At 36.3% G+C, this 21,064-nt stretch overlaps 1 protein-coding gene across 14 annotated transcripts in view; it reads right to left on the reverse strand.

Moving 5' to 3' along the window:
* Positions 1-21,064, reverse strand: part of nrsn1l (neurensin 1-like) — a 220,195-nt gene that overhangs the window by 161,468 nt on the left and 37,663 nt on the right. For 11 of the 14 annotated variants that reach the window (XR_009267200.1, XR_009267199.1, XR_009267201.1 and 8 more), the window contains one exon: positions 3,558-3,707. The exons of 2 other annotated variants lie outside the window; for them this stretch is intronic. The gene's annotated coding sequence lies outside the window, so the exon portion shown is untranslated. Of the gene's footprint in view, positions 1-3,557; positions 3,708-13,056; positions 13,208-21,064 lie in introns of those variants that run through there. One more of the 14 variants, XM_058752874.1, reaches the window with a different exon arrangement.

Raw genomic sequence — 21,064 nt, forward strand, 5'->3', positions numbered from 1 at the left:
TGAAGCATGGGGTGGTAGCATCATCTTTGGGGTGTTTTTCTGCACATGGGACAGGGCGACTGCACTGTATTAAGGAGAGGATGACCGGGGCCATGTATTGCGAGATTTTGGGGAACAACCTCCTTCCCTCAGTTAGAGCATTGAAGATGGGTCGAGGCTGGGTCTTCCAACATGACAATGACCAAGCACACAGCCAGGATAACCAAGTGGCTCTGTAAGAAGCATATCAAGGTTCTGGCGTGGCCTAGCCAGTCTCCAATAGAGAATCTTTGGAGGGAGCTCAAACTCCGTGTTTCTCAGCGACAGGCCAGAAACCTGACTGATCTAGAGAAGATCTGTGTGGAGGAGTGGGCCAAAATCTCTCCTGCAGTGTGTGCAAACCTGGTGAAAAACTACAGGAAACGTTTGACCTCTGTAATTGCAAACAAAGGCTACTGTACCAAATATTAACATTGATTTTCTCAGGTGTTCAAATACTTATTTGCAGCTGTATCATACAAATAAATAGTTAAAAAATCATACATTGTGATTTCTGGATTTTTTTTTTTAGATTATGTCTCTCACAGTGGACATGCACCTACGATGACAATTTCAGACCCCTCCATGATTTCTAAGTGGGAGAATTTGCAAAATAGCAGGGTGTTCAAATACTTATTTTCCTCACTGTATATAGCGTGACTGTGTAGTATGAATGTAATTCGGATGTACTACATTCGTCATGTGGCTTTCGGTGTCAATTGCATCACTTCCCTGCTATTCACACTTACTCTCCCGTGGCCTTATGGGATAGTAAAGCGTCCACAAGATGCACAGTTCACAATCTCATTGAACGTAGTGCATTTTCACTCACTATTTTATGAATATAAAGAATCTGGACATACCTTTCATTTCACAACCTGGTCTCGCCTACTATATAGTATGGAACTATGCATATTCAGACAGTCTTTGGTTGAATCAATTTATTAATTCATTGAACTAGGCATAAAATAAAAAAAGGTTAGAAAAGTGAATAAAAAGGGGTGAATTTGGAAGCACTTCTCACAGACATCAGTTACTATTAGCACAGTAACCCTCTGTGAGAAGTTACATTTAAATGAATTCCCCTTAAAACCTAGCTGCTAAAAATACTTAAGCTAAATTTGTTAGATGACTAGTCAACCATCCTGATCCCATCCCTAAAATTTAGCTTGTTCACAGCCCAGAGTGGTGGTGCAAATAAGCATCTCTCGACTGCAAAGTCATCTGACTGTTTTCAAACCTCCAACAAACCTCATTTAAACACGACAGCCTCTCTCATGGAAAACATGACTGGAGAGCTTAAAGCGGACCAATTAAACACCTAACAGCATCCCACTAAACAAAGGGGATTTTCAGATTAGCAAACCTGGTTAAGCCACTTCAGACTCTGTTTATTTCCCCACATTGGCGGCTTCCTCTTCCAGCTCAACTTCTGATGAAGCTCAAACAGCCCCCTCGTTCCCACTCCTCCTCTCTTCTCAGATTACTCACCCCTCCCTCCTCTCCACATCCTCTGTCCGAAGAGGAGGAATGAGGAACTGAGAATGAGGAATGGCGTAGGGATGTTTGTCTGAATACATCCTGTAAATTTTACTCCTGTGTCATCTGAGCTCATTGGGATTCCATAGTGCTCTAAAGCAGATAAAAGGATTTGTCAAAAGAGCCACTCCGGACACTCAAAAGGTTGTGGATTGTGTTTAAATTCTTGTATTGCACTCTACTTCCAGTCAGAACCCAATGAAGCTGATGTTTATCAGAGCTTGAATTAAAAAACCATCACGCAGCCAAGTATTAATTGGCACAAGGACTACCAACCAACCAGTATGACTCTATTAGCGCTAATGTTCCTGCTCAGGAGTAGATAAAGCAGACTTAACAGCAGCCACTAAGCTGCGCTCCCAGTCCTCCTTGTATAATGAGTGGAACATCTGTTGATACACTAATACAATTAAAGGAAGATCTCTTAATCACCATGCCACACTACGCCTAATCCTGCCTAACGCTGAGGTCATTCTCCCAGACAGTCCACTCCATTAGTGCAACACACAAACTGGCATCAGTGCTTTAACATAGACATAGGTGTAACAGACATTTACTGCTACCTCCTTTGAGCAGACTTAAATATTTGAAGGTCAATAAGCAAGAGTGACCACAAAAAAAAGGGTAAAAATCTCTCATGCAAAACACAAACATGCTTTAATTGAATTTATCAGTAAAAAGTAACAACATTTTCTTTTCATCTTGAATGTGTATCAATGTGCACATTTTAATCATTATTTTTTTTAAACGCTTTTAAATTATGTCATAGTAGGATTTAAAATTATATATGTAAATTAAAAATGGCAATCATGACTTATGAATTAATAAATATTACATTTTTGGGGAGGCACACTGCATCAGTGTTCTTCCTGTTAACTAATTGTAAATAAAGCTGAAATAAAATATAGTATTAATATATGATGTTGTCATGGCAACATTGAAGGACTAAAATGACTAAAACTGACATAAAATGTAATAAATGCTAAATAGAAATATTTAAAATAAAAATGACCAAAGCATAAAACAAAATTACTAATATTAAAATTAAAATGGCAGCTCAAAATTTAAGAATAAAAACTACTTCAATATTTAATATGATTATAATATTAATAAATACTATAGAAGTATACAAATAACACTAAAATAACACTGCACCACATGATATTTTACAAATTGAACTGTGTGAAGTCATGAAAAGGTAAAAAAAAAAAAACTCATACTTGCTACACAAGCTACATTTCCGCCCACATATTTATATGCATATTTTGGGAAAATATGTAATGCAAATTATTGAGAGAACCCCCGAAAGAACGCTGGATGAAAAATGGCAAGATGCATAAAATCTCTCAAATAAAATCACTCAACTGAAGCAAATATTTTTATACAATAAGACATGCAAATAAACTATGGAAACAGATTTATCCAACATTTCTTGATGTGCAAACAAAATTCTTGAAGAGCATCATGCTATTGACTCAGGAGCATAATAACTTCTGTCTAGTGTTAAAACTGCTTGCTAGTACTAAATCAGTATTAGCAACTTTTTTTCTTTTTTTTTCAGATAACTAAATAGATGCTGGCCTCAGCTGTTTGTAATTCTGTTTAGTTACCTAGGGAATAAGGAGAAGGCCTTCATTACATCATATTCCAAGTAGCAAAAAGTGTTTTCAGATGCCTGTATAAATTTCACGAGGAAATAAAACAGAAAGCCAAAACCGAGTCCCAACTTTTCACATTAGAATGAGTGACTCTTCTGTGACCTGCCATACAAGACTAAGCCATTTGATAGAAACTCAACACCCAATAAATCTGGCACAGTGAAACACATACAAGTGGCCTTTTCACTTCGCATGAATCCGTTACAACATCATGCCTGACAACCTCTACTGAGTGAATACCTAAGATAAAGTGGACATAAATATGAAAATGCTTTGGAAATATGCACGGGAAGATGTATAAGTGAGTGAGTAACGGTTTAAAAGGAAGTGGTGAGATCTGACCTGATACTGAGAGACGCTGAGCTGGTTAAACTGAGAGACTGAAGAGAGGTCAGGTAAAGTCAAGGTTCAGGAGGTCAGGGCAACGCCGGAGAGCTGAACTGTGAGTGATGTGGTAATGCTTCCTTGATGCTCTTTGCCGCTGAACTCCAACTGTAATTAAGAACAACACATTGCTCACAGATGTTTCACAGAAGTCAACACCTTCAAGAAAGCCCTGAGAGAGTTTGAAGGGGAAGGACAGAGAGATTTTTGTTTCAAGTGGATTTCAGAGAGTGTTTGTGCAGAGCAGTCAGCAGAAAAGCAGCCAGGGTCGTCACTAAAAATCACGGGACCAGAGACAGCATTTTAATCGATGTTCGCCTCCTCTCTCCCGGGGCCAATGAGTATAAGCTATACAAAGAAGACCTCAGTGGGCCCCCTTAAACACAAGGTCCTGAACTACATTCTTGGATGTACCCTCCTGACAACGGTCTTGGATGTTACTAAAAAATAAACAACTAATCTTTCTACTGTAAATGAGAACCTGAATTGATGCATTGAATATATAATTCTTTAATAATTTTGTACTTTTTGTAAGCTGCACTGTTTAACAAAAGGAAACCTTGATTTCCTTTAAAACATATTGTGTGTTTATAATTAAATATTTGAGTGAATTTATTAAGTAAATGAAAGAGTTATCATTTTTAGTCTATCAAGTGAGTGCTGTGGGAACATTGCACTGTTTGGACCTACTAAACAAATATGCCTGATTATTTTGGTTAACAGCAAAAAAGATTTGGTCATGAGTCTGTTAAAATCGATCAATCAATCTTACTTGACAATGATGTAACCTGCAGAAATGGATAATGAATAAATTCAGTAAATGAATAAGTCACTTTGGATAAAAGTGTCTGCAAAATGATTAAATATAAATATATTTCAGCAGTATCAGCAGGTGTTGTCATTTCCCAACAGCACAGCAGTAATGACTTTATGAACTATTTTACTTCCAAGATCGATACTATCAGAGATAAAATTGTAACCATACAGCCGTCAGCTACAGTATCACATCAGATAGTGCACTATAGATCCCCTGAGGAACAATTCCACTCATTCTCTACAATAGGAGAGGAAGAATTGTATAAACTTGTTAAATCATCTAAACCAACAACATGTACAGTATGTTAGACCCTATTCCATCTAAACAACTAAAAGAGGTGCTTCCAGAAGTCAAAGATCCTCTTTTGGCTATTATTAATTCGTCATTGTCATTAGGATATGTTCCCAAAACCTTCAAATTGGCTGTTATTAAGCCTCTCATTAAAAACCACAACTTGACCCCAAAGATCTAGTTAATTACAGACCGATCTCAATCTCCCTTTTCTGTCAAAGATACTAGAAAAGGTAGTATCCTCACAATTATATTCCTTCTTAGAGAAAAATGGTATCTGTGAGGATTTCCAGTCAGGATTTAGACCGTTTCATAGCACTGAGACTGCTATCATTTTAGTCTATCAAGTGAGTGCTGTGGGAACATTGCACTGTTTGGACCTACTAAACAAATATGCCTGATTATTTTGGTTAACAGCAAAAAGATTTGGTCATGAGTCTGTTAAAATCGATCAATCAATCTTACTTGACAATGATGTAACCTGCAGAAATGGATAATGAATAAATTCAGTAAATGAATAAGTCACTTTGGATAAAAGTGTCTGCAAAATGATTAAATATAAATATATTTCAGCAGTATCAGCAGGTGTTGTCATTTCCCAACAGCACAGCAGTAATGACTTTATGAACTATTTTACTTCCAAGATCGATACTATCAGAGATAAAATTGTAACCATACAGCCGTCAGCTACAGTATCACATCAGATAGTGCACTATAGATCCCCTGAGGAACAATTCCACTCATTCTCTACAATAGGAGAGGAAGAATTGTATAAACTTGTTAAATCATCTAAACCAACAACATGTACAGTATGTTAGACCCTATTCCATCTAAACAACTAAAAGAGGTGCTTCCAGAAGTCAAAGATCCTCTTTTGGCTATTATTAATTCGTCATTGTCATTAGGATATGTTCCCGAAACTTTCAAATTGGCTGTTATTAAGCCTCTCATTAAAAAACCACAACTTGACCCCAAAGATCTAGTTAATTACAGACCGATCTCCAATCTCCCTTTTCTGTCAAAGATACTATAAAAGGTAGTATCCTCACAATTATATTCTTTCTTAGAGAAAAATGGTATCTGTGAGGATTTCCAGTCAGGATTTAGACCGTTTCATAGCACTGAGACTGCTCTCATTAGAGTTACAAATGACCTGCTCTTGTCATCTGATCGTGGCTGTATCTCTCTATTAGTACTACTGGATCTTAGTGTTGCGTTCGACACTATCGACCACAACATTCTTTTGAACAGACTAGAAAACTTTGTTTGCATTAGTGGAAGTGCATTAGCATGGTTCAAATCATACTTATCTGACCGCCATCAGTTTGTAGCAGTGAATGAAGAGGTATCATATCGATCACAAGTGCAGTATGGAGTACCTCAAGGCTCAGTACTAGGGCCGTTACTTTTCACGCTTTACATGTTACCCTTGGGAGATATTATCAGGAAACACGGTGTTAGCTTTCACTGTTATGCTGATGATACTCAGCTCTATATTTCTTCGCGCCCCAGTGAAACACACCAAATTGAGAAACTAACGGAATGCATAGTCAATATGAAAAACTTGATGACGAGTAATTTCTTACTGCTAAATTCTGAAAAAAACAGAGGTGTTAATTATCGGACCTAAAACCCCCACATGTAATAACTTAGAACACAGTCTAACACCTGATGGCCGCTCTGTAAATTCTTCGTCATCAGTTAGGAACCTAGGTGTGCTATTTGATAGCAATCTTTCCTTTGACAGCCACGTTTCTAGCATTTGTAAAACTGCATTTTTTCATCTTAAAAATATATCTAAATTGAGACCTATGCTCTCAAAGTCAAATGCAGAAATGTTAATTCATGCATTTATGACCTCAAGGTTAGATTATTGTAATGCTTTATTGGGTGGTAGTTCTGCTCGCTTAATAAACAAACTACAGATGGTCCAAAATGCAGCAGCTAGAGTTCTTACTAGAACCAGGAAGTATGACCACATTAGCCCGGTTCTGTCAACACTGCACTGGCTCCCTACTAAACATCGTATAGATTTTAAAATCTTGTTAATTACTTATAAAGCCCTGAATGGTTTAGCTCCTCAGTACTTGAGCAATCTCTTATCGCATTATAGTCCTCCACGTCCACTATGTTCTCAAAACTCTGGCCATTTGATAATACCTAGAATATCAAAATCAACGGCAGAACCTTTTCCTATTTAGTGCCAAAACTCTGGAACAATCTACCTAACACTGTTCGGGAGGCAGACAAACTCTGTCAGTTTAAATCTAGATTAAAGACCCATCTCTTTAACCTGGCTTACACATAATACAGTAATACGCTTCTAATATTCAAATCCGTTAAAGGATTGTTAGGCTGCATTAATTAGGTCAACCAGAACCGGGAACACTTCCCATAACACCCGATGCACTTGTTACATCGTAAGAAGAATGGCATCTACACTAATATTAGTCTGTTTCTTTCTTATTCCGAGATCACCGTATCCATCCGATCCAGTCCGTATCCAGATCAGATGGTCACTGCAGTCACCCGGATCCAGACAGTATCCATATCAGATGGTGGATCAGCACCTAGAGACGACCTCTACAGCCCTGAACGTCAGCGGAGATCAGGACACCTAGATGAACCCCAGAGACAGATCCCCAGTGAGGACCTCGTCACCTAGACAGCCATCGGGACAAGACCACGGGAACCAAATGAGTCCTTTACACAATCTGACTTTGCTGTAGTTGGAATTGAACTGCTGTTTCGTCTGGCCAAAGGAGAACTGGCCCCCCGACTGAGCCTGGTTTCTCCCAAGGTTTTTTTCTCCATTCTGTCACCGATGGAGTTTTGGTTCCTTGCCGCTGTCGCCTCTGGCTTGCTTAGTTGGGGACACTTATTTTCCGGCGATATCGTCTACATCAGGGATCCTCAAATCTGGCTCGCGAGATCCACTTTCCTGCAGAGTTTAGCTCTAACCCTAATCAATGTCTTCAGGATCATTAGAAAATCACAGGTAGGTGAGTTTGATCAGGGTTGGGGATAAACTCTGCAGGAAAGTGGATCTTGCGAGCCAGATTTGAGTATCACTAGTCTACATGATTGCACAGATACTATTTAAACTGAGCTGAGCTGGACGATGACATCACTGAATTCAATAATGAAATGCCTTTAACTGAAAATTGAGTGCTTAATCTTGTCATTTTACATTATTGACACTATTTTCCTATTCTGATATTGGAAAGTTGCTTTGACACAATCTGTATTGTTAAAAGCGCTATATAAATAAAAGGTGACTTGACTTGACATCTGAGGAAATTTTGCTGAGGCGAATAAATTAACACTAATATGTAACACTTTATCTGAATTGTATATTCAGAATATATTATTCATTTAGTACTTTAAAACTTATTCCAGATGTGAATCTGTTACAAGTTTTTGAGTGAATGATTCAGTAACTTCTACAAAACACACACAAACACACACACGTTTGTTTCTGTGAATTGTGGGGACTTTCCATAGACTTCTATTACTTTTATTATATGTTTTATCCCCTAACCCAATCCTACCTCTTACAGAAAACCAGTTTGCACTGTTACACTTTCAGATAAACAATTTTCTACATTTTAATATTTGTTTTTTTTTTCCCCTCGTGGGGACTGACTGCAGGCCGGTCCCCACAATGTAAAAAAAAAAAACAGGTTTTACTATTCTTGAGGGGACAATGTAGCATTAACAAGTACACTCACACACACACATATAAATAGAAACTCTTTGCTACAAAAAATGTGGCCTTTCTGAAGAATCAGTGAACGAAGATTCTAAAGAGTCTGTCATGAATCTGTTACAAATCATTAAATGAATGATTCAGTGACTCTTTAAAAAATAAATAAATAAAAATGAATATGAATAATGCACAATGAATAAAATGGTCACTAATATGTAACACTTTATCTGTGGACTTGTATTAAATTGATCATATATTTTTTAATATACTTAATACCTATTCCTGCTGTGAATCTGTTATAAGTTGTCGAGTAAATGATTCAGTAACTCGTTTAAAAACCACAAAAAGAATTGTATTGTTACCTCATCATTTGTCCATCATTCAACAAAGAACTTTTTGGTTCAGACTCAAAAGATTCAAAGTGCAGAGGTGAATCAAAATCAAATCTTTGGACTTCTATATTCAAAAATATATTATCCATTCAATAATTTAAAAAGCTATTCCAGTCTCGAATGTTGTTGAATAAACGATTTGGTGGCTTGTAAAAAAACAAAAAAAAAAAACAAAAAAAACACTAATTGCTACCAATTGACAATGATGTAACCTGCAGAAATGGCCACTTATCAAATGAATCTTACAACTTTTTTTGGTTCAGACTCAAATGATTTAAGGCACTGAGGTGCATCAAAAATCACCACTACTAATGCACTGTAAAACCTGATAAGTTAAGAATACTCAAAACATTTTAGGAAACGTATTGCCTCAAAACATTTGAGTAAATAAACTCAATTTTTTTAAGTTAGTAGAGCTTAATCAACACAAACTCAGAACACCTGAGAAATTGATAGGTGTGTAAGAAAAAACACTCCAAAAACAATGTGGAATCCAATCAATAAAAATGATGATCCCACACACTATCGGTCCATGCTAAATAAAGAAATTTATTACAAAAACCAGCGACGTTTCAGTCCACTGACCTTCATCAAGCTTGTGTATACTATTACAGACAAGACATTTAAAAAACAGTCACCACCAATGAATGTAATCAACACTACATGTGAACCAATCACCAACTCGTAAGTCATGATTAGCAAGGACTCAAATATCCAATAAAAAGTACTTTTCAATATTACCAATAAACAATGTTCCCTATTTTATAAACAAATCTAATGATATTTGCAAAATCACATTGTTAGACAATAAATATCTAAACAAGGTTACAATATCATCTCTTCACAATTAAGCAGACACTCAAAAATACAATACAATAAAAAAACACCCTACAACATTACATTAAATAATGCTTCATCATTTAACCCCAAGGGTGATAAGGTTTGCAAAGTCACAATCCAAAACAATTCAGTCTTAATAAGAGTTTCAATATCACCACCACATGGTGGAACCAACACCTTTTCGATCCCAAGTTAGTAGAGCTTAAATTTTTTATGACAAGTGGGGCGGGGCTAAGAGCAATGGGAGCCAAGCCAAGCCTCATTTCCATGATCCCACCCCACTCATCACAATGATAATTATGTACAACTTGCTTCCATTAACAACACATTCATTCAGATCTTTATAGATAAGTGCTAATTGGCAACAGCACACTGGCACATGCTAATGCAGTTATCTAAAAGACTCACAACACTTGCATGTTAAAAGACAAACAACATGCAGTATATATAGTTTTAAAGTTTTGCTGTCCATCCTAACCACAGGCTCTACTCATCACCACAACAGTAACACTACAAAACCAACATAACAGAAACCTATGTAAATCCTAACATAACACAACATTTAAGTACTAACGTATGTCTCTATGTTAATCTTGTGCAAAAACTAACAAAATAACACTTAATTCCTACATTTATTTTCCTCTTTGTCTGATGCAAAGCATACTGGGAATTAGAAAACGCAATCATTTTAAGTTCACCTTACTACAATGACATTTTGAGTTTACAGGACTTATTTCAATTAAGTCCAATTAACTTTCATTATTATTTGAGTGATATTAACTAATTTCATTTAATTCATTTCACTGTTCGGTTTTACAGTGTACACAACATTATATCTGTGAACTTGCGTTTAAACATTATCCAGTTAATACTACCCTAAAATATTTCCAAAACTAGTTTAAAAGACTGTCTGTCAGGATTAGATTTGGAAGGAACTATTAATGTTTTGTCCCATCAATACAGCTTCCACAGACAATCAGCCTGCCAAGCCAATCTGCCTCCCAGGCAACTTCACCCTCTGATTTCATTCCCACAAACAGCACAGAGCGTTTAAATTCCCACATAGACTCTCCGGGATGTGCTTTAAACAGCCCACTTCTATCTAACAGTCACAAACACACACATTTTACTTCCAGCTCATATCAAACACCCTCAGGATCCTAGTTTGGAGGATGATAATCTGTCCGCTCACACACAAACTTCCTCATTTTGATGGTGGCTCCATCCCTCTGCAAAACAGTGGCAAGAACAAAACTAGATGTAAACGTGCCTGGAGGGGATGACGGTTCAGCTCAGATAGCCATGAAGAGACGCTGCCTGTCTCTATGCATTCAGTGGACGCCCTCCGTAAACAGTGTTCTTTCTTTCTCTGCCACATATCAAAAGCCAAATATCAAGGCAATTGACCTTGTTAATACATCACTGCTTCTGTCTAACCCCCTCTAAAAGGCTGTTGAGCCATTGTTTCAGCCTGACTGACTTTCTATAGTCACTGTGTGCTGTCCGGATTTCACACATCACTGATTTGTTGCTCTATTGATGGCAACACCCCAGTCATACCCCATTAAGAGCTGAGCATGTCTATGAAAGTATATGCAGGAACACACTGCACACAGACAAAGGCCTGGAGAAGGTCAAGATGAGAGCCCACTTGTGTGTCCTAAAACACTATAACCCTAAAAACAATCTCTTTAATCTTTAAAGGGGTCATATGATGTTGCTAAAAAGAACATTATTTTGTGTATTTGCTGTAATGCAATGTGTTTATGTGGTTTAAGGTTATAAAAACAAATGATTTTCCACATACTGTACATTATTGTATGCTCCGCCTTTCTGAAACGCGCCGATTTTACAAAGCTCATCATTCTGAGAAACGAGGCGTGCTCTGATTGGCCAGCTATCTAGTGCGTTGTGATTGGCCGAATACCTCAAGCGTGAGACGGAAATGTTACGCCCCTTACCGTATTGTGATGTCGTGTCCCGGCGCGACGACACAATAACAATAAAACCCATTATAAACGAGGCATTTACTGCATCCAGTGGGGACATAATTACTGATTATAATGACTTATACTGTCTTTTTATGCATTGTGTTGCATTGTGCCGCGTAAACATTACTGCATTTGTGATCGGAGAAACAACAATTTGTGTTTGAATAGTCAGTGGCAAATTCTTTAAATATGAAAACATACTTACAGGCTGTGAGTCAGAAGCCCCAGACTGTCCTTTATAGAATCGCCCCACTTTATAGAAATGGTCTTTGAGCATAGCTGGCATTGTAGGCTACTCTCCCTGGTTCAGGAAATAGTTCTCCATTAAAATCCACTGCACACACGCTAATATTTGGGTTGAACTGTTCTGGAACAGTGTTGTAAATACAACTTAACCACTGATTTCTAGTTGTGTCCTCTTTTGGAAGCCCGAACAAAGTAATTCCGCTTTCACAATGAGAAACAGCGTCTCCAGGACATGGCACCGGCGGCAGCAACAATACTACAGCGAGAATAAAAATCACACCCTCTTTCTTTGCGTATACATTTGGGCAGTGTGCAAATCTTCCCACACAGTGATGTAGACATGTGGGGGCGTGTTTGAATGAGCCGTTTTAGGGGGGCGCGGTCGAGTCTTAAAGTTTATTAAGAATATCTCTTTGGGTTTGAGACTTTAGTCTTTGCAACTTCAGGGATCTTATCTATGCACAAACAGCTTGTAACACTACAAAGAGAAAGGAAAACTTGAAATCGCATCATATGACCCCTTTAAATCTTGCAGTGAGATTGAATTGAGACTTGATGAAAGGGATCATTTCTCATTCCATACCCTCTTGTTCTCTCAAACATAACTTAATTATATAATTTTGGTTTTTGCTCTTCAAAGTAAATGTTCTCACTAGGGTTGTTCCGATTCCGATACTAGTATCGGAAATTCCACCGATACCACAAAAAATTCTGGCATCGGTATCGGCGAGTACTTGAACCCATGTACCGATCCGATACCATTTTTAAACAAGACCTATAGTTATGCGCGCTAGCTTTGCTTAACACTGCAAATCGGAAATCAGTTCTTCTTCGCTGCTCAGAATGCAAACACAGGAAGCTGTGCTGTGTTGCCACACAAGCAACCACTATTTAGAGCAGCGAAGAAGAAATACAAACGTGCTAGCACATTGCCAAAAGTTAAATCACTCGCATATGCGACTAAATCTTCACCCTGGGCGACTAAATGATGTCTAATATTAGCCATTGGCTAATAAATGATCAGATTTTACTGGGAGGCTATGTATAAGTTTAGCACAGATATATTGTCACTCGCTGAACACTCTGAGCGCTTCAGAGTTTCTCTCTCCATCAAACGATCTATTTTTCAGTTCATCTGAATGAATGCGCAGCACAGCTGTATTTGACGTACCGTAAGCTCTAGTGTGAAGCGCACGACTCGCCGTCGCTTTGCTTTTTTCCTCACACGCAGAGAGGGAGAGGGAGCGAGGGAGTCTTACATGTAGTGCGTCAATTCTGCATGGTATGTAAACGTTATTCTTTGTTGTATTTCTCGGTCAAAATAACGGAGTTCCTTTGGAATTCTTCAGCTTAACTGCCGGGTTCTCCGGTCGTAGGCGGAGCTAATGCGCAAACAACAATCTCATTGGCTGGCGCTCACCTATTATCGTCCCTGTTTTGATTTCAGCAAATCCGTTCGAGCCAATGCAGACAACGTGATTAATATTCATGAATCCAGCAGCAAGTTAATCATTAGTGCGTTTTATATTGTTCTTAGTAGAATTCATAATATGATTATTATCTTATCAGTATTATTGATAGTTTTTCCCCATTTTTACAGAAACACTGAATGACCACCACCGGTCCTAAATTCAGTTAAAATTACTCGCCAGACTATCTATCTATCTGTCCATCTATATATGGTGAAGCACACCCTAAAATAATTGTATCAATTCATACAGGGCTAGTAGTACATACAACTGTATAACCAGATACACACCCAGGTATCGGATCAGTACTCTGTATCGGCCGATACCCTGAGCCTAGGTATCGGAATCGGTATCGGGAAGGGAAAAAGGGTATCGGAACATCTCTAGTTCTCACTTGCCCTATGTATCAGAAATTCCCTTTGAATACTTACAGTTGCAATGCAATGGAATCTTTTTTATCTTTTAGTGGAAATGGAATATTGAAAGTGAAAACAAGAAAAAAAAAGAAAAAAAACTAAAATGGGAATTTGGTTCTCTTCATTGGCTGTTGATTGGTGGAGGCAAATCTGAACATGAGCTTACGATTGGTTGTGGGACGGGTTTTATATATTTTGTACTATACAACATAGAAGTCGTTTCACTGAAAAATTAAGTTATAACACTGATTAAAAACAGATAAAATAAAACAGTATAATAATAAAATAAATAAATAAAAATGCATAGATTAATCATTCAACAACATGCATTTAGAAAAATATAAGGTTAATTTCCATTTCATGCTGATTTTAGCATTAAAATGTTAATACAACCGACACATTTTTCAGTAATATGAATTAAATAAAAATGATTGATAATTTATTAATTTCGAGGACATAAACTGAATCATCTTTATAAAAAATAAAGATGGCCACCAAAGGCCACCAATCTGTCTGTCTGTCTCAGAATATGACATTTTGATGAAACACTTTGAGGTCATTAAAACAAAAAACACAACACAACACAAAACAAACATGGAATCACTGTTAATATGATTAATAACATGCATTTAGAAAATAAATAAATAAAAGGTTAAATTCCATTTCTTTTAAACAATTTTAACATAAAAAGAAAACTGATAAAACTTAATTAAAAAAAGTAATGTGAACTTAATTAAAAATGAATGCTACTTTATTTATTTAGAAGACAAAAGATGAATCTTTATATCTATACACAATGTATATATAGTTCATTTGCAAAAACAGATTTTTTACATTTTCAAAACATTTCCAAGCTGAACACCTCTGGTTTGACTTTAAATGCAGATCTTAAGCCAAAAACGCTTTACCAAACACCAATGGCTTGTACATACACTATATGGACAAACGTATTGGGACACCCCCTTCTTTAGAACAGAAAAAGACACTTCCAAAACTGTGGCAACAAAGATGGAAACATAATTCACGAATTTAAAAATTGTATTTCTATCTCTGTTGCACCAGTTTTGGAAGTGTCTAAAATGACTGTACCCAAGTCATTGGTGTTTGGTAAAGAGTTTTTGGCTCAAGATCTGCATTTAAAGTCACACCGGAGGTGTTCAGCTCGGATTAGGACTTGGCTTTCTGCAGACCAGTCAAGTTCTTCCACACTAACTAAATCAATAATTTCTTTTTGAACCTTGCCTTATACACAGAGGCATTGTCATGTTAGAATAGAAAAGGGTCCTGTTCAAACTGTTGCTTTAAAATTAGAAGCACAAAATTCCCTAGAATATCATTGTATGCTTAAACATTAAGATTTGTACTCATGGAAATGACTAAATAGTCAAACCTGTTCATTAGAAGGGGGTGACCCAATATAGTGTGTGTATATATATATTATATATTGTGCTGTCAAACGATTCATCGCAATTAATCGCATCCAAAATTTAAAAAAAATTGTTTATGCAATGTGTGTGTGTGTACTGTGTATATTTGTTATGTATATATAAATACACATACACACAGTATATACTTTGAAAATATATTAATTACTAATTATTAATAACCTGTTAATATACAGGTTATGTCTTCTAAATGAATAAGAATATTTTTTTCTTTTTAAACAATTTCTTTTTATATGTTCCACAGAAGAAATAAGGTAATGTGTTTATAACATAAGGGTGAGTGAATGATGACAGTGTATTAATTTTTTAATTTTTAAAAAGTCCCCTGTGTTTCAGTTATGTCCCCAGTAACCTAACACAAGCATCCTCTAGAGCTTCAAAAGAGATCACAATGGCGTCACACACTGTGAAAACTTTAAACCTTTCAAAATGAACTCAACGAACCCATTTCTCATTCAATTCTTCAAAGACCAGATTATCTGAGTTTTGTGATCCAAATTAATTTCATAGCTCTATACTCCTACTGTATGCCAACAACTGTCCCATTTATTTTTATTGTTCCTGAATAGTTTCAGAAGAAACATCTGATAAAAATAATCATAATACATAACCAAGAACTCAATTAAGTTTCTAGAGCTAGAAAAGGGCAATCTCTAAGCAATAAAAAAAAAAGTAGTGATTATCTAATTAGAGACAATAGATATTTGTATACACAGTCGCACAACTGGCTCGTAAGGTTTTATGGCTTTGTTTCTAATCTAGAGAGCAGAAGAGGCCAGATCCGTAGAGTCACGGCAGTTTATTGTGCCTTACCTCATACTGGACTCAACTAATGCGAGATTGAAGGGAAATAAGCGACAATCTCGGCACCCAGAGAGGCCACAGCTTCGCATTTGTGTGACGTGTTCGGTTACTGAGCGCCAAACTTTAATTCAGACTCAGCGCTGGGCTGCAGAGCACATGTGCTCATGATGTCACCGCTGCGGTAATTGGAAGAGGCGCGCTGTGCACTTACTGATGACTGACTGTATTTTGCGGTGTTGCAGATCAGGCAGAGAGCGGAGTTAATGTGTGCATGAGGAGGTACGTCTTGGCTTCAGCGCCGTGACTCTACAGAGAGCTTGTGGTAGCAGTTACTGCCTCTCAGCTCAGGAAGGATTTAGGCTCCGGTCTTTAGTCTCCAAATGAAGTTCAAAAGAAACTATGATGGATGTTTAGTGTTGATGTGTTTGTTCGGTCGCTCACTCGCTGATGGCCTACCACAGAGATGTTAGAGGTCTTATAAAAGGAAAGAAAACTAACTGATCACTGATGACAAGAAAGAAAGAAAGAAAGAAAGAAAGAAAGAAAGAAAGAAAGAAAGAAAGAAAGAAAGAAAGAAAGAAAGAAAGAAAGAAAGAAAGAAAGAAAGAGAAAGAAAGAAAGAAAGAAAGAAAGAAAGAAAGAAAGAAAGAAAGAAAGAAAGAAAGAAAGAAAGAAAGAAAACGTTTATTTTTGAGAAATTCATACTTTTATTACGCAAGGATAAATTAAATTGATCAAAAGTGACAGTGAAGACAATTACAAGTATTTTTTTTTGTTTCAAATAAATTCTGTTCTTCTAAATTTTCTGAACTGAAAAAATGTGTAACAGTTTGCACAAAAATATAATGTTTTACATTTGTAATAGTACAAAATATTTGCATTTAAGACTGGAGTAATGGCTAGAAATGACTAGAGTAATTCAGCTTTGTATCACAGGAGAAAACAGTTATTTTAAATTGTAGTAATATTTAACGATACTACTGTTTTTATTATATTTTTGATCAAAGAAATGCAACCTTGTTGAGCATAGACATCTTTCAAAAACATTAAAAACAAATATACAAAATCATCATATATGAAACATTTTATTATATATATATATATATATATATATATATATATATATATATATATATATATATATATATATATTTTTTTTTTTTTTTTTTTTATATTAGGGGTGTCAACGTTAATGTGTTAACGCATGCGATTAATCCAAAAAATTGTATGCGTTAATATTTTTTCTTAACGCAAATTAATCGTTTGATAAGGTTTGACCCCAACTTCTTCCCGTCATCGCAGCGCGGAAGGTTATCTATCATTGTGTGATGAGGGTACAGCGAGCCAGTGTTGCCAGGACAGCGGCACAAGTGGGCTATTTTGAAAATACAGTCGCGGGAAAAAATTACAGAGCCGTGGGTTGCGTTTTTTTGGGCTACTTTTATAATGTACCGCGGCCACCCAAAGTGTATACAGAAATAAAAATTAAAATAGATCCTTTTACTAATGTGTATTATACTTGGAATGCATCTCTGGCAACTTAAGAACGGAGAGGCGGTTGTAGCATCACAAACAGCGTGAGTTTCAGCAGAGCATAAATGTTAAGGCTTTTACACAGCAGAAATAAACATGACAACAGCCACTATAGATTATATAAAATAATAAACAAGATTACGATAGGATATGGTTTGTATGTGATTTTCTTGAGCTGAATGTGTACATCTGAAATGTTAATTTGTGTATATTTTATTAGCATATTTTAACAACAGTAAACGACCAAATTCCACATGTGATCGCAAAAGGAAGTTATTACAAACACTCGATGGTGGTTTGAAGTGAGTTCTGAGTAAAAGTGTACTATTAATCTCATAAATTGTCTTATGAAGCATGATGCTAATATTAGGTCTATTGCAGCTGCAGAACAGGTCAAATTCTTCTTCATAATGCATTTTGTCATAATACTTCACGTAAGGACGCAAGAAATGTTTTGTTGTATTTATTTAGAAATACTTTTGATAATAGTTGGGTAAATGTATGCTGGGATTGAAGCGATGTGGCTTAGTAAACGTTTTATTGCCAGTTTAAAGGCTGATAATGGCTGAATAAAAACAAAAGAATAATGATAAAAGAATAATAAGGATTATGTCTCATACCTGGCAGAAGTGTGAAAGGTTCTGTTTCCTTAAACTAGTTTGTCATGCATTTCTTTTTCAACACATTTACAGGTAAATCCTAATATTTTAAATTTGCGATTAATCGTGATTAATCACAGTCCATGACTGTGATTAACGCGATTAAATTTTAATCGATATATATATATATACACAGTGGGGCAAAAAAGTATTTAGTCAGCCACCAATTGTGCAAGTTCTCCCACTTAAAAAGATGAGAGAGGCCTGTAATTTTCATCATAGGTATACCTCAACTATGAGAGACAAAATGAGAAAAACAAAATCCAGAAAATCACAATGTAGGATTTTTAAAGAATTAATTGGTAAATTCCTCGGTAAAATAAGTATTTGGTCACCTACAAACAAGCAAGATTTCTGGCTCTCACAGACCTGTAACAACTTCTTTAAGAGGCTCCTCTGTCCTCCACTCGTTACCTGTATTGTATAACTTGCACAATTGGTGGCTGACTAAAGACTTTTTTGCCCCACTGTGTATATTGTATTATATACTATATACTATATTATATTTTACAACTGCTTTCCATTCTTGCAATTGTATGTCTCAAATGTGACAATTTCTTATTTTAAATAATAACTACTTTTTTTTCTTTTTTTATAATGTTTACTCAAAGGTGGAAACATGCTGCCAGTCCTGCATTTTAAGACTGTCAAATTAATGTTTTAAGTCGTAAAATCTGTCATTTCAATTATATGTTGACTGCTAACCTAGAAATGTGATTTTAAATGCTATTCATTTCAGAAATCAGGTCATCTTTTAATAGACTATGTTTTGGATGCAGGTTCCTGCCCGGCATGGAAATTCATTCTAGCCTAATCAGGACTTTTCCGAAGAGTTATGATACCTAGTGTTAATAAAATCTAGAGAGTGGAAAAAAAGGTGAAAAAAATGTTGTAACAGTCTTCCACGAACAACTTTCAGGTTTATCCGACGCTAGTGTGTGAAAATACCTCATCTCATTTGACCCCCATTTAGAAGTCATAAATTAATCAGCAAGTGTGACTATTTCTATTTCCTTCATACCCGTTTTCGGCCAGCAGAACACAGGGTGAGAAAAAGAGACATGAGTGCTACCAGACCTGTGGCTTGCATCCTTACCAGAGAATCGGAATAGAACAGGAAAATGTAATTTCTTTCCATGCAGACGGTCTCTCTATTATTAGACCGCCATCATTCACAGTTAAGAAGATGGACAGATAGGTGCGATCTCTCAATGGGTAAATGCAACACCAACGCTCGAAGAGCATGTGTCACCGTGCTTAGGGAGCAGGAGAGGAGCGCGTGCGAATAACCCACGGGCCTGTGACAGCCTGTGAGTGATGATGATGTCACCATCGAGAAGGAAGGATGAGGGGTGTCAATCCTTTTCCCTCTCATTTATCTTTAAATGGTCATCAAAAGGAAGTAGCGAGACCTCAGTCAATGGAAATGACTTTCCATCCAATACCAGCCGACAGGAAACGATGACTGCGTTTGCAGTCGGGTATTGTCACAAAAAAATGACTCGAGATGAATGTGAAGGCACATGACGTATTCTAACTTTATTTTATATTTCACAAGTATGGTGTTCTTATTATGTTTTAGAGCAAGGAAATTCAAGCAGCACATAATGAAAACACATGGAGATTTTTTGAAACGCCTCCCTTGTGGTAATTTCTAAATATTTACATATCAAGGGTAGGAATACAGTTTTCTTTGGCATGGAACAATATTTATACCCCAGAATAATGAACTAGTGTTTCTTTTCTTCAAAGAAAGTGAATTCAGATCATTTTCATATCAACACCAAGTTGTTTAAGAGGAAAACACATCTTCACTTGACTCTCCCAAGAGTGCTCACTGTCTCTCTGAGATCTGACTGTGGAATATCAAGACGATGAAAATAGAACAGTCTATCTTGACCTCTCCTGAGGAGCAGGACCTGAGGGAGAGCAGTAACAGTTTTTGTTGCATCTGGATCTCTGGAAAAGGCTAAAGCTAACCCAACCATAAAGAAAAATCACAAATGAGATCACTTTAATGTCTCAATTGTTTCTCTAAAACAACAGAGAGCTTTGTTTCAGAGTAAAATACCGTGGTATAGTCCCATGGGTCTCATTTTAAGTACAGATATCTACTTTGGTATCCTCACATTTCAGCATAGCTTTTGACAAAGTCAAAAAAGTTTTAAATGAGCTCAAACATTTCTCACCAAACTCAACCTTGACCAGCAATTTGAGCAATATGAATGTGTCACTCAATCAGACATTTCATTTGCTTTGAAAAGATTTGGTAGCACTTTAGTATAGGGACCAAATATTTGAAAGAGATTAATACTTCTATTTAAGAAGGAAGCATTCAATCTATAAAAAGGTGACAGTAAAGGTTTATAATGTGTTACAAAGGACTTCTACTTCAAACAAAAACTGTTCTTTTACACTTTTCATTCATCAAAGAAAAAAATAATAATAATGGTTTCCAAATATGAAGCAGCACAACCGTTTTCAACATTGAAAATAAGAAATGTTTCTTGATCTGCAAATAAGCATATTACAATGATTTCTGAAGGATCATGTGACACTGAATGGAGCAGATGTTGAAAATCCAGCTTTGCATCACAGGAATAAATTACAATTTTATTATATAACAAAAAAGAAAACAGTTATTTTAAATTGCAATTTTCACAATTTCACTGTTTTTATTGTATTTTTTCTTATCAAATACCATTCCAATTAGACATTAAATAAATACATTTTTACTGAATTTTGACCAATTAATGCAGCCTTGGAAAGGCTTTTTTCAAAAAAAAGATTTTAAAATCTTATACCGGCCTCAAACATTTGAACTTTTGACTCAACTTTGGCCTTTATATAAAT

Source organism: Onychostoma macrolepis, chromosome 19, assembly GCF_012432095.1.
Source record: "Onychostoma macrolepis isolate SWU-2019 chromosome 19, ASM1243209v1, whole genome shotgun sequence".
Lineage (NCBI taxonomy): Eukaryota > Metazoa > Chordata > Actinopteri > Cypriniformes > Cyprinidae > Onychostoma > Onychostoma macrolepis.